The following is a 20,276-nucleotide window of genomic DNA, read 5'->3' on the forward strand; positions in this document are numbered from 1 at the left end:
TGATCACTGCAGATGGTGACAGCAGTCACGAAATTAAAAGACGCCTGCTTCTTGGGAGAAAAGCAATGACAAACCTAGACAGCATCTTAAAAAGCAGACACATCACCTTGCCGACAAAGGTCTGTATAGTTAAAGCTATGGTTTTCCCAGTAGTAATGTATGGAAGTGAGAGCTGGAACATAAAGAAGGCTGATCGCCGAAGAATTGATGCTTTTGAATTATGGTGCTGGAGGAGACTCTTGAGAGTCCCATGGACTGCAAGAAGATCAAACCTGTCCATTCTGAAGGAAATCAGCCCTGAGTGCTCACTGGAAGGACAGATCCTGAAGCAGAGGCTCCAATACTTTGGCCACTTCATGAGAAGAGAAGACTCGCTGGAAAAGACCCTGATGTTGGGAAAGATTGAGGGCACAAGGAGAAGGGGACGACAGAAGATGAGATGGTTGGACAGTGTTCTCAAGGCTATCAACATGAGTTTGACCAAACTGTGGGAGGCAGTTAAAGATAGGCATGCCTGGTGTGCTCTGGTCCATGGGGTCACAAAGAGTCGGACACAACTGAACAACAACTACAAGGCAACCAGTGGTGGCTGGTGCCCATTGGGACTGGCAAGGCAGGGAGACCAACAATAGGTGCAGACACAGCCAATGACAAGCAGAGCTGTCCCCTGGCTAGTTGTAAATAGGCAGGCAGGCAGCTGGGGCCTGGCTGACAGCAGGCTAATGTTGGTTGAGGCAGTGCCTTATTAGCTCTAATGAACCAACCTCCACTGCAATGGCTGCAAGTCATTGTAACTGGTATCTGCTGCCTCCAGAGCTAAAGGCAGTATGCCATTAAATTACCAGTTGTAGATGAGCAAGAGGGGCCTATTGGCTCCATGTTCTGTTTGTGGGCTTCCCAGGGAGCAGGATGTTCTGATCCAGCAGGGTTCTTCTTATGCTCTCCTGCGTATCAAGTGAGTGAAGTGGGAGAGCCTCCCTCAAGCAAGACATGGACAGTGAGGCACAAGTGGGGAGGTTGACTGCTTGTGATTGAGGCAGGGTTAGGCTAACCTCACTACTGGATGGCATGGATGACGCTTACCTCACCTTTGGTTCCACCACTGCTGCTTACTAGATGGTAGAGGGTGTGGACAGGTGTGTGTCATGCAGTATGGCCTATCTCTGTAGATCATGGCATGGATATAAAATTAACATAAATATGACATGAAATTCTCCATCTTGAACCTTGCTTGACCCTTGGTCTCATCTCAGGATATATTTCACACCCTGTTGATGCAATATGGAGGCACCTATCATAGGCTGCTGTGAGAGATGGTTTTTGTTGGGCAATATGCATGTGAGCCCAAGTCATAGAAATTTAAAACCTGAAGTTGCAAAATAATTACAGGTTTTTGGTTTATTTTAAAAACGAAGTCACACAGTGCAAACAAGCAACATGCTATATCATAGAATCACAGACTTGTGGGGTTAGAGGGGACCATGGGGGTCATCTAGTCCAACCCCCTGTGATGCAGGAATCTTTTGCCCAATGTGGGGCTCAAACCCATAACCCTGAGATTAAGAGTCTTATGCTCTACCGACTGAGCCATGTCTCTACAGCTGAACACTTGGTGAAAGATTTAGGCATTCTATATGGGACATTTGTGAAAGTTGTGCAAATTCTAGACCATATACGGTATACACCACTCTAAAACTATATGATAAACTGAGATTTGGATATGATATCCACATTACAGAACATATTATTATTATTATTTTAAGTTAGCTCTTGGCCATGTTCATTTATTTACATATTAACATTTTTATTTATTCTTTTTATGAGTTGTTGTCTGGGGTACTTACTGCAGAAGAGCAGGATATATATACCAAATAAATGAAGAACAATGTATTATTCTATAATAGAGCAGTTTTTGCACACAGAAAAAAGTGCTGTCCTAACAGAACAACAAAGATGTGCATTTGTAAAAACAAATCTCTGTTTAAATCACTCATAAGTGAAGTGAGGCACTCGGAGGAGCTCTTCAACATGAAAAACAGCACAAAGAAAGTAGGGGGAGGGGGAGAGAAATGTACAAACCAAAAAACAAAACCAATTCAGTCTCATTATATCTGAGCTTTAAGAGACATCTGTGATTTATGCTAGCAAAATCAGTCATGTTTATTGATTTCACTGAGGTTATTAAAGAAGACGGGGATGTTGAAGCAGCAGCAGCAGAAAGTTTAGTTAAACTTTGAATGTTTATGTGGGACTTCAAATAGGCTTTTGAATGGTGGCCATTAACAAGCAGCCTGTGTGGGTGTGCACACATCTTGAGCGTGAGCAGGACACATAACTGGGAGCGCTGCTGCCCAATTGGTGCTCGCCCGTGTTTGTATGAAGAACAACATACATTTGGTAGACAAGGAATGAAACTGGATGAGATGCAGCCAACTCTGCAGAGGAAGTTCAAATGAAGAAAGCAAAGACATAATGCCTTTTTAATATGGATCAATGGTAGGCAATGTGCTGCACTCTAGACCATGGGTAGGCAAACTAAAGCCCGGGACCCAGATCCGGCCCAGTTGCTTTCTAAATCCAGCCTGCGGATGGTCCAGGAATGTCAGGTTTATCACTTCTCCCACACAAGACATGGCATGCTGGCAGTTTAAGCAGCTGAGGTTTACATTCTCAATAACCAGCTTACAACAGTCCAAGCTGCCACAACTCATCCTTCGCCATCGGAGTCAGTTGACTGGCTTCTGACCCCTCCCAAGGCCAGATATACGCCATGTCCTCTCCCGCCTCCTGCTGGCCCACCTCTGCTCTAATCGCTTCTCTGTCTCCTACTTCTTGGAGACTCAGGTGCAGCCAATTCCTCTTCCTCTGGAGATTCCTCGCTGCTGGGAGTGTCCCTGACAGGGAATCAGTATGTTTTTACATGAGTAGAATGTGTCCTTTTATTTAAAATGCACCTCTGAGTTATTTGTGGGGCATATGAATTCATTCTCCCCCCCCCAGAAAAAATATAGTCCAGCCCCCCACAAGGTCTGAAGAACAGTGGACTGCCCCCCTGCTGAAAAAGTTGCTGACCCCTGCTCTAGACATTTTGAACCTCAACCTGACCACAGGCCATACTGGCTGAGCCTGGAGGGAGTTGAAGTCCACAAAATCCAGAGGACATCAAGTTGCTGACCCATAATATTTTTCATAATTACTATGCTAGTAGAGATGTATGAAACTCTCATCTCATTTGGACATTTTCAAAAGAGCTACAAAGTATCAGATAGACCTGACCCATCTCATTGTTTCCTTGCCATCTTTCTGCTGCCCCATGTCTTTCTCACATCTGGTTTCTCTCTTCTTCCTACTCTTACAAGGTGCCTCCTCCCTGCATCCCTTCCCTTTCTCCCAAATGTACCTTCCATCAGCAGTGACCAACAGGTATTTGAGCTCAAGCTTTCCTGGAGGCCACCTTGCACCCAGGTGTTTGTGTGGAATATAGCATCCCATAGTTATTTATCTCTTTGAAATCTGTTGGGATGGTGTTCCACAGGGCAGCCACCTCCACTGAGAAGGCCCACTGCCTGGTTCCTTGTAACTTCACTTCTCACAGTAAGGGAACCACCAGAAGGCCCTCAGAGCTTGACCTACATTGCTGTAGTATTGCATAGTAAAAGAAACTAAACCCTATGGCACTACGCCTGGAACTTTCACCATTGCTGAGTGCTTAATAATAGCCTACATTGTGTCCACATTGCAATGTAATGTGGCATCACAGGGTTGACCATTCCTTCACCACAGGATGTGCATCACACAGCAGGAAGAAAGTCTAACACATGTACATTTGAGTATGAGTATGACATTATTCTTTTCTGTCTCTTTTCAACACCGCTTTTACTGTGCACATTAATAGGGTGATTGAAGAGCTCCTGCATTAAGTTATAGGAAATCTATTAGGATGTAGATGGCTTAGGCCATTTATTTCTCCCTCTTACCAGTTTCTAAGCCAAGGCACTGAATAGCTGTATATAAAAGAGGTGTCAGAAAAGCCATAGTGCTTCAATTTGCAGCTGGTCCCTTAGTGCTGGAGGCGTTGATTCTTCTTGGCATTTGCTGATAAGCTAATTTCCCCCCTCTTAACTGGGTATGTTCAAAGTTACCCTATGAAGCATAGTGACCACATATCACCATGGTTTTTGAAGGCATCTCTGAGAAAGTATGTCACAAGGTTCAAGGTCTCCTAAAATGCACACTGCAGTGGCAATTGGCTTTCACTTTCAAAAATATCCATTGAATAGGAAAACATGAATTAGACTCCCCCCTTATGTGTTCAGTTGTGTGTATGTGTGTGTGTGTGTGTGTTGTTGTTGTTGTTTTTACAGATTGTTGGACTTCACTCTGAGCTGAAATACCAGCTTGTGCTTAAATTCAATGGGGAATGGGTCTAGTTACTCTTTCTCAACTATACCTCCTCACAATGGATCTGCCCTCCCAATGCCAGTTGCTAATTACAGGGACAGTGCAGGGTGAGAGTGAGATCAGGGCAGCACTGGCACACTGATGTGAATTCCAGATTGGCTTTGCTCAGGTGGCCATGCAGCCCTGACCTCACCACTGCTCTGCCTGCTCCATTGTAGTAAGTGGCAGCAACCCTGGTGTTGAGAAGGTGGCATCGTAGCACCATTCCACCATGCAGGCTGGTCCTGCATCCTCACCTTTAACATGAGAATGAAGATAAATAAGAACAAAGGTGAATTGCTACTCTGAAATGTACAGAGATGGAATTTACAACATTTACCTATTTATTATTATTATTATTATTATTATTATTATTATTATTAACATTTGTATACTGCCCTATATCCACAAGTCTCATGATGGTTCCATGCACAGTTCCCCCCTCTTTTTTGAGGGTGGCTGATCTGGAGGGGGGGCAGAAATGACTAGAAGAGGTAGTTTCCATGCCACTTCCTCAGAAATCCAGGTGTGCTCATGAACCTAATGGAGCTGACAATGTCTAGGCTCATACTGAAGATCAAGCTCAAACAAGCTTTGGCCATTCTGCTCCATGGAAGTTGCCAAGCTCACCTTAGGACATCTGTTTTACAGTGTGACAGGTGTACCCTGCATTTGCAGTCTGTACCGATACTGAAAATCAAGATCTAGCTGGGTTACACATACCTCTATGGAATTCCACCAGTACCAACCTCCACGCAATTGCTGTGAATGGTAATTGGGCATCATGCATATAGAAGTCTGGAGCATTCATAAAACTTTGCCTCCATTTGACTGTTTGATTAGATATTTAATAGCACATAGAGCAATGGCTATAAACTTCCAGGTCATGGAGTAGCTAACTGGCTTACATTTAATCAAGAGGGATGATCCAGATGTGAGTTGTATTTATTGGTGTAATTCTCCAAAATGCTGTTCATGTCTCTGCATTTATCTTGCTCCTGCCGTGGACTGCGATCTATTTATTTGTTAGTTCTTAATGTGAAAATTTTACTATCAAACAAAAATATGTAGCAACTCTCTCTCTCTTTCCCTTGCTATCTAAATTAAATCTCGCTCCTTGCTTTCCCTTCTGCCTTCCCCCATCCTCTCCCTGCAACAAGTCTAAAACCCTCACACAATTCTGATTATGCATGCAGCTCCTAAAATCAAGCTGGGTCCCTTGCACAGCCTGAAACATAAGATCAGAGTAAACATGAGATCAGAGTACTTGGAGAAAGAAAAGATCAGCAAAACAGGAGCTTGGTATTAATGTCAGGAAAATTCTCCTATTTCAGAATTATTACATATAGTACCTTACGTATGTAATACCATGGCTCAGTAATTAAAGGCAGGATGATTTATGAAGCTGCAGTATGGGGAGAAGTTGTTCTCAAGCCTCACTGTACCAGATTCAATTGGAGTAGCTTGTTCCAGTGATGTGTCATCCCCCCCCTTTATTTTGGTGTGGTGGGAGGAGGGATAACTCTAATACTCTGGTTTAAGTCTAATTGAATTTATTAACCCATGCCCAGCAGATGCTTCTGCAGACTCTGGCTAGTTTTGTTTTCTGCCTCACAACACAATCCTCTACGTATCTGCTCAGCAATAAGTCCTACTGAGTTCAGCAGGCTTATTCCCAAGTGCACAGGTATAGGTTTCCAGTCTTAAAGTGTTTTCCTGTTGGTTGCTAAACTAATCTCTATATTTCCTCCTCATTTGAAGGCAACTTTCTCCTCCTTCCCCTTCACCTCTCATCCAAGCAGTTTATTTGCATATTAAGTATAATGTGGGAACTTGCAGATTGAAGCTGCAGCAATTTCCACTGTCAGTTTGAGTGCATTCCTCATCATAAATGTGGCTGCAGCTGAAATCTCCAAGTTCCCAAATTGAGGGCAGCAGACCACTCAGAAGAGAAAAGCCAAACAAACAAACAAACAAACAGAAAAACACTGCAAAAATAGTTAAAGAATAGGCTCCAGAGCTGGCTGACTTATTTTTTAAAATGATTTGCACTCTGGGTTTGGCCCCCAAAAGATCTCTAATGAAAGGTACAAGAGTAGCTTAGAAAAGCTACAAACCAACAATAAAAGAACAGTTTTAAAAATAATAGCAAGACCAAACATATTCATACACCCTCGAAAGAGGGAGCCAATCAAACCTCTCTGCAGGATGGAGTTCCACAACCTGGGTGCCATAACTGAAAAGGCCCCGACCCACATCCCAACCAACCTTATTTTCCTATGGCAATAATAGAAAAGGAATAATTTAGCATTGGGAGCAATCAATCTGAAAACTGCAAAAAGGGAAGAGGTGTTCTTAGCTAAGAACAGTGCTTTTTTCTGGAGGAACGCAGTGGTACACATACCCCTAAACATTTTGTGAATCTAAGTTTGGCCTCATTGAGGGGCAATATTTCAATATGAGTAGGAAAATGAGAGTACCCCTAAACATTTTTTTTAAAAGAAAAAAAGCACTGGGTAAGAAACCTGGCAAATTACAGACAAATGTATTTAAAAGGGCTTCACTTTTCAGGTAAAATCATTTCCCCTGATTACAGACTTTTGACCTGTCAAGTCACAACAAAGATTACTTTCCACCTTCTCCTTATTCTGGTGATTGTTCTCATGACAAACTTAGAGACATTACTTTTGCTTACATCAGATGCAGCATTTTAAAAATGATTTTATCACTGAGACACCACTAAGTGTTCCAGGAGGCCCTGCTTCCTCTTTTACCACTTTGTAGAGATCCTACTTTGTCCCTGATAAGACTAACTTCTGACATACCCTGCTCCACCCCACAATTCAGGATTCGGCTGAATCTAGTTTACACCCTTATTAGACAGGCCTTCTTTATATCCGTCTTGCCACTTTAAGGGGTCTCAAGATCCTGCTTTCCATACTTAGATTAAATCAACAGGTACTTATAATACCTGTTATTATAGGAGACTATTATTTGCCATCTTTCTTCCCTCAATTACACCAAGAATGCCATGCAATGGAACTGCTTGACTAAGTAGGTATACAGTAAGAACAGGTCTACAACACAGACCAACTTTGAGTTCGATGCTACAGTACTTCTATTAACAATATCAAAATGCTTTTGAGTGTCTCATTTAACGCTCAATGTACTTTTATGACTAGGCTTTCCTCAGCAATATTTAATAGTACCTTGGTTTTTTTTTATACACATATGTACAGTAAATGCTTTCATTCCAGAATTTCATCTACATATACAGTCTCATTTTCTTTCAGATCAAGATAATTTTAAATTCATATTGCAATAGTGAAAGGGTTAGTGACAGCTCAGCTTTCTTGGAATCTTCAAATATTACAGAGTTTCTGCACCACCATCTGTGTGGCTGGCCTCTTCACTCGAAGGACAGGATCTTCCAGAATTGTAACATCTGCCCTATTTTATTGGGAACTACTGCATAACTATTGATTGCAATCCATTTTGACTTGGTACACATTTCACAAAATAGCTTGGTTTAAATCTGCTTGCTGTTGGCTTCCTGTGGGCAACTCCACATCATCGGGTGCCATTCACAGGAGCATCGGAAACCACCTTATACTGAGTTTAGACCATTAGTTCACCTACTAAAACTTTATCTACACTGCTACATTATGGCTCACAGGTTGTTTCAAAAGCAGCTTGTTTTATTTGGGGAAATCTAGTTTGAAACCTTGGGTTAACATTACCCTCCTTTTTGGGAGTAGCACTGACCCCATAGTCCTTTTTGCAACACATTTGAAACTCTGGCTCTTTGTCCTGTTCACAACTTCCAATTGATATATTTTTGCTGAAGCCAGTTCTGTCTCCACTCCTGGTCTACCCTTAGCTATGGTAATCTTGGCATGCATCCCAGTCAACCCCCCATGTCCTGTTTTGATTCCTCTTTAGCATTGTTGATATCCCTTATTCAGGGTACCTCCATGTTGGGTACTTCTAAACAGGTGATTTCCCCTGAAGCATGCAAAACTATGCATACTTACCTGGGTGAAAGCCCGATTTAACACACTTACTTCTGAGAAATCATGTATCGGGTTATATTATTAAAGTTTCTTTCTTTCTTTCTTTCTTTCTTTCTTTCTTTCTTTCTTTCTTTAAATAGACTTTTGTTTATTTGTTTTGTTTTTTATACTAATCGGTTGTTATTCCACCTGGGTTAATATTTTTTCCTGTTTCTCAAAACAAATCTTTAAGGAGCTAGGTTTGAAAAAGATTAGGCAAGTTCGTGGAAGACAAATAAATTATTGGCTGCTAAGTACATGAGCCATAAGGGAATGCAACCTTATTTTCACAGCATCTCTAAAGCTTTGGTTAATAGAAAAGGAAAACAGAGTTTGGGATTAGCCGCAAACAGCTTTGTTTTTTGTCTTTACTATGAAGTCTTCTATAGAGGCCACTATCAAAGACAGGATCCAGATGGAACCCTGCTTTGACCCAATCTGGCAGTTCTTAATTGTCTCCTGTTTCTGGAAGTTGATCACTCATTGGCCTTTAAAACCTTTTAGCAACAGTTTTTCATTGTAAATCAAAACTGAGTCAAGAAATCCAATGCCTAAGGAAGTCTACAACCCACAAACTATTTCAAGTTTCCTGATGGAATATTGAAGCCATTCTGAAAACCATGTAAGATTGTGAGGTCTTAGTAACTTTTGGTGTGTGTGTGTGTTTTTCATGTGCAATTCAAAAAATTTTTTGGGGGGGGATTTCTTTCCTAAGGACTGATGCAATTTGGAATGAAAGGGTGTTGGGCCACATACTCAATGAAGTTTCAGAAACCTAATAACAATAGTGAAAATATGGATAGACATAGATACAGTTACAGAGACAAGGGATTGGTGCACCTGTCCATTTTGGTTTCTCTCAGTTTCTCATCTTTCCATTTTTAAACTCAGTGCCCCACATTAGTTTGTGAATTTTCAAAAAAAGAGCCCTCGTGAATTCATCAGCATTGTAGTACAATTTTCTCATAATATAGATGCTTGTATGCATTTTTTCTAATATATACATTCTTGCAAAGTGACCCCCCCTTTTGTAGCATATTTTCCTATGTTATTTTCACTAAACTATGGAACTCCCCCCTCCCCCCCCCCCCAAGTAGGCAGTGACAGCCACCAACCTAGATGGCTTTAAAAGAAGATTAAACAAATTTGTGGCTGAGAGGGCTACTGATGGTCATTAGCCATGGTGCCTATCCAATGTCTCTACAGAGACAGTGATGCTTCTGAATACCATTTGCTGGAAACCACTGGAAGGAAGTGTTCATGTGCTTGAGGGCTTCCCACTGAATTTATCTCCCATCCCTAATATAGGTAAAGGTAAACCGTTAGGTCCAGTCGTGGACGACTCTGGGGTTGCGCGCTCATCTCGTTCTATATAGGCCGAGGGAACTGGCGTTTGTCTGCAGACAGCTTCCGGGTCATGTGGCCAGCATGACTAAGCCATTTCTGGCAAACCAGAGAAGCACACGGAAACACCGTTTACCTTCCTGCCAGAGCGGTACCTATTTATCTACTTGCACTTGACATGCTTTCAAACTGCTAGGTGGGCAGCAGCTGATCTCTTCTAGCTGGATTGGATTTCCTTGTGTGGAAGCACACCCAAAAACAGAGGCTGTCCACCTGCATGCATTATTTTCCATGCAATTTATATTTGGATGTGCACCTAAATTCACATGGCCAGCCACCTGTTGTCCCAACAAGTCATGTGTTACAACGTCATGATTTAAACTAGATTGAGGTGAAAGAATGGCTCTTCAATGCTTTCAGGCATTGAAGCTACCAGCACAGTATACCAAGGCAGGAAGTATCAGCCTAGTTACCTAGGCAACAGAAATGTGTTCCCTGCCATCCGTCCCTCATGTGCAACAGATTGGGGGAACAAAGGCGTTGAACAGGCATAGAACTCGGAAGGATTGCAAATCTAAGTAAATAAGAGATGCTATACCCCTCCCCGAACTGTTTTCAAGTGAGATTAGCCTTTTAAGTAATAGAAAATGCCCTTCTTTCAATGCCTTGCACCAGGGAGGAGAACCTATCTATTTATTTATTTGTGTGTCTGTCTCTCTATTGATATATAGATATATGTATTCTCTGCTTCTGTGTGATGGATAATGTATTAAGGCACAATGCTTCAGCAATTTGCAGTGAAAGCCATCTAGTGGTTTCCTACTGCATAAAAAATGACCCAGTCAAATATATTCCATATTACTCAGTGGCTGACATATTCTTTTACAAAGCAATCCATTTATTACAAGCTAAATTTGGTTTTCTTTACCCTTTGTTCAGCTACGTCCAGGTCTTACATTTTCATGTCAGATTTATTGTACCATGTAAATATGGAAGTCATCTGCTGGAAACAGACCTCTGTAACAGAAGAGTGATATTAGTATCATGACGTATTTATTTGTGTTCTGTCACATAGGAATGCAAATGATCACACACGGAGTTAGACTTTTATTATGTAGAGCTGTAACGTGGTATTAGAAGCAGCAATACTACTACCATTTATTTATTTATAACTTATATTTCAGGATGAACTTGCCCTCCTTAGGTCATGCACAAAATTCCATGAGTACAAGATTCTAATAATAATAATGAAACAAAAACAAAACAAAATGTCCAATTAAAGGCACATTACAGACCCATCAAAACTAAACAGTAGCATTAATTAAGTACAAAAATTAATTACAAGAGGAATGAAATTAAAATATTTAAAGATTTTTCTTAATTTTTCCAAATATTTCCTGCGAGACTAAATTTCATAAGCCCTGGTACCATTTTCATTGGGAAACACTTGGATAAAGATTTGTGAAGGAAACCTCTGGATATCCTCAGATCCATAGGCGCCATCTCGGGGAGCCCAGGCAGCTGAAGGCCCCCCAAAAATTCAGGAAGCCCCCCCATCTGCAGCAGCTATGCTCACCTTAACCGCACAGCCACAGCCTGGGGGCAAGCTAGCACCCTCAATCTACTCATTGCAGTGATTCATATGTCCTGTTCTCAAGTTGATAACACTGTGGGGGCACCACATATATTTTCCATTGCTGGATTTACCATGGACCATGTGGTACAGCTGAAAGAGGTTCCACAAAAAGGCACCCACAATAAATTACGGAATTACACACACACACACACACACAGAGAGAGAGAGAGAGAGAGAGAGAGAGAGAGAGAGAGAGAGCTTTTTTCTAAAAAAATGTTTAGTGGTACTCTCATTTTTCTACTCATGTTGAAATACTGCCCCTCAATGAGGCCAAACTTAGATTCACAAAATGTTTAGGGGTATGCATCCCCCTGCGTCCCCCCTCCAGAAAAAGCACTGTATAAGTGTGTGTGTGTGTGTGTGTGTGTGTAATATTTTACACACACAATAATCATGATAATAAAATGGCAATAATAAAATAGTAATAATAGAAAATAGTGATACACAGTTTATTATTGTTTATATTTTGAATTGGATGTATATGCGGGCACCAAAATCTTTTAGGTGCTTAGGGTCTCTAAAGGTCTTAATCTGGCCCTGGTAAAAACTATGAGAAAAACATTCAAGAAACATACATGAAGTGGAATTGAAATCTGTTGGAAACATCAGAGCCAAAGCCAAAAATTGCATCCTCTTGAAACAGCACATAAAAGTAACAATGTTCATTCAGTTATACGGTGTAAATTCACTTCTCTCCAGAGCCCTTTCAGAATTCTTGTTTTTCCTTTCTGCTTAAGGACTTTCACAGAAGTGAATAATGCTCTTCTCTATCACCTTTTAATTTGAATGGCGACCTCCTCAGCTCTGCTTGGCTGTCACTTCTCTTTCAGTCAATTTGATATGGCTGGACCTTTCCCCCTAGTTAATTACACTAAGATGCATCTAGCAGCAACAAACAACCCTTTTAAAAAACTGAGAAGACCCAGAGCACCGAGTACCAACTGTGTTTCCACCATTCATTCACTCCAAAGAGGTTTTCTTTTATTATAAAAAAAATCACCATTTGACAGTCAAGAGTAATAACAATTAGTAATGTGGGCTTAATGCATACATCTTGACAGTGAAATTATGTGTGACTAGTGGAAAGGATGAGTGCCGTGGTGGTTTGGGAGAACTGGCAGCTTCCTGCAGATAGGTTTCTGCCATGAGCCATCAGTGTTCCTCTTTCATTGTCAAGTCTATGAAGTAAAGAAAAACATGAAAAAGAAATACTGTTTGGGGTATTGTAGATGGATTCATTTGAACCTGTGTGATTCATATGGAGCTGTGTGATCTGTTCGTTTGAAATTTAGTGCAAGCAAGTGAGCAAGTTAGCAACTAAAGGACAGAAGAAGAGGAGGAGGAGGAGGTGGACTTGATATCCCACCTTTCACTCCCCTTAAGGAGTCTCAAAGCAGCTAACATTCTCCTTTCCCTTCCTCCCCCACAACAAACACTCTGTGAGGTGAGTGAGGCTGAGAGACTTCAGAGAAGTGTGACTAGCCCAAGGTCACCCAGCAGCTGCATGTGGAGGAGCGGGGAAGCAAACCCGGTTCACCAGATTACGAGTCTACCTCTCATAAGCACTACACCATGCTGGTATACTGAGGCACCCTTTAGGCCTTTCCATTTCATTAAGCATGGTGGTCCTGGTGGTGGAGTGCTGACATGCACATTTGGGTGGCTGCTGGACAGTGGTGTGTGTGTATGTGTGTGTTGGGTTCACAAAGCCAAGGCTCACTGAGCAATGAGCAGTCCTTTCCTGGGAAGCCACAGACTGTGGCTGTTTATATGCTGAGGGGACTGGGGAGAGTAGTTGCCCACCTGAGTTAGACAAAAACTGCCACCTAACAGTATTTTCTGAAGTTGGTTAATTGGTTCTTTAGTTCTTCCAATGGTTGCATTAATCAATATGACCTTCCTACCAATGGTTTGCCATATGAGACCACATGCAGTGTCTAGAAACAGCTTTCAGAAGAGGGCCTTCAGTATAGCATCAATATCTGGCCACCATCACTAGTCCATATAGTAGACTTCCCCATTACTCTTTCCACTAGCTGAATATAAGGTCCTACCCCTTTATTCTTGTGAAACAGTAGTGAGGGAAAAGGTGTGGAAAATTACCTCATCTCCTGGGGGAAAAGTGATTGCCTAACACTCTGTATCGGACTTAACATAGATACTTAAACTATTGACTGCAAAGCCCTGGAAGACATTTTTAGAGCAGCCTTCAAGCTTACATCCCTGCAGACTCTCAGCCACATTGAAGTATCCACCTTCTGGATGTCACAAAAGAGGAAACAAAAAGGACAAAGTCAGCACAAAGGGCCTCTGTCAGATGAATGCCAACCTTCTGAATAGACTGCAAAATGCTAACAGTGTCAGCTTCACGTGAGCTTCCAGCACTCCTGCAAATGTTTAGAGGGGATGGCAAGAGACTGAAGGGAATTTCTAGGAGAAAAGCAATTTCCATTTTGACCGTCTGGTTTTGCAACTGACTACTTTGGTCCCCAAGGCAGATTCTTTTTATAGTCTTAAAAATGCGCCGACTCCACTGCTGGAAGTCTATATAATACCTGCACTTAAGCCTAAGAGGCTTGGATAAATAAAAGGAAGGGAGGAGAACGCAGGGTTCAGAGAGGGCAACAATGAGGTTTAAAGGGAGTGTTGATGCCCGGGGCTTTGAGATGACAGTAGGGGGGAAAGCAACAGTCACTTCAAACCGTATAGAGGGAGAGAGAGGGAGAGAGAGAAAAAGCTTCATTCAGGCTAAAAGGTGGATTCAGTGAATGAAGGTCAGTTAGTCATTCTTTACTGCACTTCCCAAAAGCCACAGCAATGTTCACACACACACACACGGCTACTATACACATAGAATGTAGGAAATATAAAATATAAAAATGACCTGAACTAGTGTACATCATCTACATTCTAAAAACCACTTAATCTGGAGAAAGTTAAGTTAATATTATTTACTTTTGAGTATATATGCACAGGGTGAGCATGGGACAGGGCTGGTCCAAGACATTTTGGCACCTGAGGGGAACCACAAAATGGTGCCCCTACTGCCTGCCAGGGAAGAAGGGGTGAGTGAAGATTTACATCAGAAAAAGTGTGTGTGGGGGGGATAAAGATCTACATTAGGAACAGTGTTTGGGGATAAAGGTATATATTGGGATCTGCTGCCCCTGTGGATCCTGCCACCTGTGGCAGTCGCTTCACCTTGCTTCATGCGTTAGCCAGCCCTGACATGGAGAGAGGAGAGGAAGGAAAATTCCATTAGTTGAGCTGAACTCTATGAATACAACTCATATGCACAAAAAATAACAATGGGCAGGAGTCACCTGAACAGCCCATCAGCTGAAGCCTTGAGTAATGATTTCCACTTGCACAACAGGGCTTTCTACCTCTCCTCCCCTGTTTGCTCACTCCACCCCCTGAAATTGGCAGGGTGGCAGTGGTTGAGAGAGCACCCAGAAGAGTGGGTGGAGAGGAGATGCTTGCTCAGATGGAATGATTGGGAAAATGTGACAATGAATTCCACCCAGTGTTTATTTGCATATGCAAAATTAACCTTTAGTAATTTTTGGATCTTTCCCTTCCACCATTTATAAAATTACCATAATTTATGAAATAAAACCAAATAGAAAACAGATAGCATATATCTTGGGACAAAGGGCATTACATTACATGCTTGGAACAATGAGAGAAGAAATTTGTATTAAGGATTGATACTCCTGGCTATCATACCCATTCTGAGTACAAGCTGGCATGTGGAGAAATGAGGGTAATGTAAACTTTGAAATGCGAGACAGTAAAAACTTCACAGGGACCTCATTTCCCTGTGTGGAACCACTGGAAATCACCAGAATGGCCAATACTGTATTAGAGACACATCACAAAAGAATTCCCCTTTTGTGATAACTAGCCAGTAAATCTTAAAAAGCAGAGACATCACCTTGCTGACAAAGGTCCGTATAGTTAAAGCTATGGTTTTCCCAGTAGTAATGTATGGAAGTGAGAGCTGGACCATAAAGAAGACTGATCACCGAAGAATTGATGCTTTTGAATTATGGTGCTGGAGGAGACTCTTGAGAGTCCCTTGGACTGCAAGAAGATCAAACTTATCCATCCTTAAAGAAATCAGCCGTGAGTGCACACTGGAAGGGCAGATCCTGAAGTTGAGGCTCCAGTAGTTTGGCCACCTCATGAGAACAGAACACTCCCTGGAAAAGACCCTGATGTTGGGAAAGATGGAGGGCACAAGGAGAAGGGGACGACAGAGGATGAGATGGTTGGACAGTGTTCTCGAAGTGACTAGCATGAGTTTGGCCAAACTGCGGGAGGCAGTGAAAGATAGGCGTGCCTGGCGTGCTCTGGTCCATGGGGTCACGAAGAGTCAGACACGACTGAACAACAACAACAACAACAACAGGCAGTAAATGAGGGCAGGGTTTTTTGTCTTCTCTCTCCACACACTGCTGCCCTGTTAATTGACAACTCTGGCGGTGCGTGTGTGTGTGTCTTTGCTCTGACAATGAATTTTCCAAGAAGCATGTTTAGATCCCACACTCCCTCTCTGGATCGTGCGTTTCTAAGCCTGGGATGTGTTACCTTAACTAACCACAAAGCTCCTTACCAGTCCTTCAAATTCTTCCTCTAAAAATGTTATTAATGGCTCCATTGAAGAGCTTGGTGAACTGCTGGGCCACCCACTGCTTGTACTGCGCTTATTACTTGATTGTTCTTTCTCTCTTATGTTCTGTCTTGCATTACCTTGTGTTTTCAAATTTAGTTTGTTAATTCCACAAGGCAGAAGGCTGGCTTTTCCTCCCAAAGTGTTTTAAGTGTGTTAAGTAGGTTAAATATATTCTAGAGGTGATTGCGCAGTGGGGTCCTTGTTTATGATTGATGTTCCTAATAGCAATAATAATCCCTATAGCTAATAATGATAATAATCCATATAGCAGATTGGCATAATTGTGGCTTAAGATAAATCCCGCTCATTTTAATATACAGCAGCCTTAAGTACTATTCTGTTTGTTGCTTCCACAGCAATTTCAGGGAAGGAAAGAAACATATAAAGAAGTTCTTTTAGTTTTACCAATCTACATTACTTTTATCTTTTAAAAAAAACCTTTGTGTGTGTTTATATGTTGTGCTGATCTTTTTGTGCGTTTTAAATAATTGAGTGAGCAAATAAGAGAGAGTGCAATTAAGAAATTAAAAATGTAACAGATTGTAATATTCATATTTTCTTATGAATGTTTTAAAATGGAGGAGACACCCTACTTACAAAGCAAATTATGTCAGGAAAAAAGTGTGGTTTTTTGCCCTCTGTACTGTTTTTTCTTGTTGTCGACCTGACATAAATTCCATGACCAACAAAATGTTTTCGAACTGCTCTGTGTTCTCTCTCCACTGTGTTAGGTGTTTTGGGTTTCAAGCTGCACTGTACGTACAAAATGAAGGTCTGTGCTCTCCTTCTGCTATAATGGGGAATATTAACATGGCTGTTTTTGGCCTTTTAATCAAAGTGGATAACATTTACAACCAGAGGCGCCCCTCCAGGGTGGTTTACATCTGCCAAACTGCAGAAAAATAGGCTCATGGGATTTTTATGGGGGAAGTAAAAGGGATTCACTTTCCTTTGTCCTTCATATTAGTGTCATATATTCAGTGGGGGGAACAGGGGTTTGTCCCTTGCTCTTTCTTATCTTAAGATACTTAAGAGGTGGCCAAGTAGTGCCTATTCTTGCTTGTATTCTAAAGCTTTGCAGCTTTACTCTGCCCTTTCTGGTGCTAAACCTTGGGTATCTCCAATAGGCCCTAAAATGAAAGACTGTCTAGAAAGCTGCCTGTAGAGTTCCAAAGAGCTCTGGGTTTGTTTGGGTTTCCCACTTCAAAAAAGAGCAGCGCAGAACTCAAAAACAAACAAAAATGAAGCTTTTACCTTAAAAATAAATCCTCTGCTGTGCTTTAAGAAAAATAATAATAATCTGGCCCACTTCGGCATTCATTCATTTTGGGCAGGCTCACTTCCTGCAAAACCATAGATACAAAAAATATAGCTATATATTACTGAAAAGTATAGAAACAGAATGACATGATGTTTTGGCTGGTAGGAAAAGCACCCCAAATCACTCAATTTTGGCTCATGATTTGTCTCTTATACAGAGCTCCTGCTCAATATATTAGCCCACTGGGCACAGCTGCAACAGATGAAACAGTACCATATCCTGGCAATTGAGGATCAATCACCGAAGAATTGATGCTTTTGAATTATGGTGCTGGAGGAGACTCTTGAGAGTCCCATGGACTGCAAAAAGATCAAACATATCCATCCTTAAAGAAATCAGCCCTGAGTGCTCACTGGAAGGGCAGATCCTGAAGTTGAGGCTCCAATACTTTGGCCACCTCGTGAGAAGAGAAGACTCCCTGGAAAAGACCCTGATGTCTGGTCCATGGGGTCACGAAGAGTCGGACACAAGTGAACGACTGAACAACAACAACAATGACTAAGTTTACATGAACATTTGAAGTTGCCTTGTATTGCATACACGTTTGTCCTGTATGGGCTACTTGCCCTTGTAGGATTGGGCTATTCAAGGATTTTATTCAGACCACATTTTTCAACAAACCCACTTGTTTTACATCTCTTAGGCTACACACTTATCATTCAGTTTTAAGACTTCTCTGAATTTTTAAAATACAGTTCTCAGTTGGAAAAAAGCCCTATGTAAAAGAGTAGAAAATGTGTATTTTATATTTAAATGCAGACAAGCATGCAATCTTTCAGGTAAAATGTAAGATAAAATAAGTTTTTGTTGCAACATTAAAATATGCAAATTTTCATCCTTTTGAGGAAAGTATCACAGAATGATGCAAAACAGTACAAATTGGACTTATTAAGTGAAACAGACTGGGAAAAAGCTAATTCATCCCTCCTTATTTCAGGACTCTCCAAGTTATTTCATCTTCACAGCCTTGCTACCTGAGATACCTTAAAATTCAGATTATGACTATTCAACCTTAAGTATGCAAAGTGTATGTTCTTCCCCTGAGCTGTGGGGATCAATTTCCACCCTGTTTGCCTCCATGGGACAGGGGGCTGCAATTCTCCCCCCAAAAGGAGTGCTTGGGGCTTTTTGCACAGGTTCAGCCAGCACTCAGGGATAAAATGTGCTGGAACAGCAGCACCAGATCTTATGATCTCCTGTGCAGTGAAGCACAGATTCAGGCTGTCAACAAAATCCATCATATAAATAAATATTAAGTGCAGAGTAATTCCAGGTAAAGGCAGAAGTTTCCATAATGAAAAGGGCCAGATGTTATTCAGAGCTGGCTTAAATGGACAACCTTGCAATCTTTTGTCCCTGTAACTTAAGTGAATTGTAGGTCTCTTGGGTTCACACACATAGCAGCAATCAAGTTTATTTTTCTGAACAAAATAAATCCTACGTACCGCTGTCAGTGTTTCAGATGTTCAGAAGAATCAATGCTTTCTCAAAAGTAAAATGCCCAGAGAAGAAAAACAAATCCCTTTGAAAGGGGGGGGGGGGTGATAAACTGTATCAGTGACAGCAAGAACGGAAACATTCTTCATTGACTTTCTCTGCATCCCAGAGCAGAAATCAGTGAATAAGTTAGCAAGGAATATAAACACATTTTTAATGGGTAAGAATGTGGATTGCATTTGAAATGCCATGTTTTCCAGTGTGATCCTGTAAATTATAGAAAATTATACCATGTGATGACAGCAGATGAAATTAATGAGCTTAATTTCTTAAGCAACAGAGACAGCTCCAGTCAAGGTGGCAATGGCATTCAATATTTCTATTGATCTTGGCACCAAGGCCTAGGTGTCAGGCAGTGGTGGGGCATGGGGTGGAGTCAGTCTCCCAGCACTGGCATCACTGCTGTTTAACTGGATGAGGATAGGGAGGGGGAGGTACTGTAATAGTAATGATATTGTTTGTAGTCGTTTTATTGTCTTATGTGAAGTTAACATGTGCATTGCTTTGATATTGCCTTTATCGCTGTGAGCTTTCTTGAGTCCCCTTTGTGTGGAAAGGTGAGGTAAAATGGAATAAACAAGTGACTTAATAACATTAAAATTATTCTGTGATCACATTTGCTGTTGCAGAGCATATAAGAAGCAAGGGGTGGCTGGGACAAAGAGTGCTCAGGGCCATTCTTTTGTTAGAATGGCCCTGGCACTAGCCCAAACACCAGGAAATCTCAGGCAAAATAATGAGATACCAAAGTAAACAATATTTAGGGAGCAATCTTTACAGAATGGCATGGTCATCACAGCACCTGTTGTCCTGCTGCATAGGGCAGCTGAGGTGGAGCAGGGAGATTGCCACACCAACCTGGAGCTGGTGAAGCAACCAGGCCTGAAGTGGGCCCAGTGCTACCTGAAGTGGGCCCAGTGCTACCACATGACGGCTGTGGGGCTGGCTTGGGATTCAATGGATTCTGAGCAAGTTCAGCTCTGCCCTCTCCCTGCACTGGAAATTCCTGTTTCATGTCTTTCTGTTGACTGCTACTGATAGCACTTTCATCTGTCCACAGATTTGGCAGGTGGAAGGGGGAGCTGCATGCTGGTGAAGTTGTGTGGACATCTCTTTCCAGGCAGTAGCTGCTAAAGAGCCAACACAAATTCACAAGGCTTGGTAGTGGTGGTGGGAGACTCTTCTGCCTAATCTAACCTTCCTTCCCCATCCAGCACAAAGAGGGCTTGGGTTGCTCTGTAATTCATATGGATACCACTTTTACATGCATTCACACATAAATCTACTGCTTCTCATTTCCATATTATA

This window comes from Lacerta agilis, chromosome 6, assembly GCF_009819535.1.
Source record: "Lacerta agilis isolate rLacAgi1 chromosome 6, rLacAgi1.pri, whole genome shotgun sequence".
Classification (NCBI taxonomy): Eukaryota; Metazoa; Chordata; class Lepidosauria; order Squamata; family Lacertidae; genus Lacerta; species Lacerta agilis.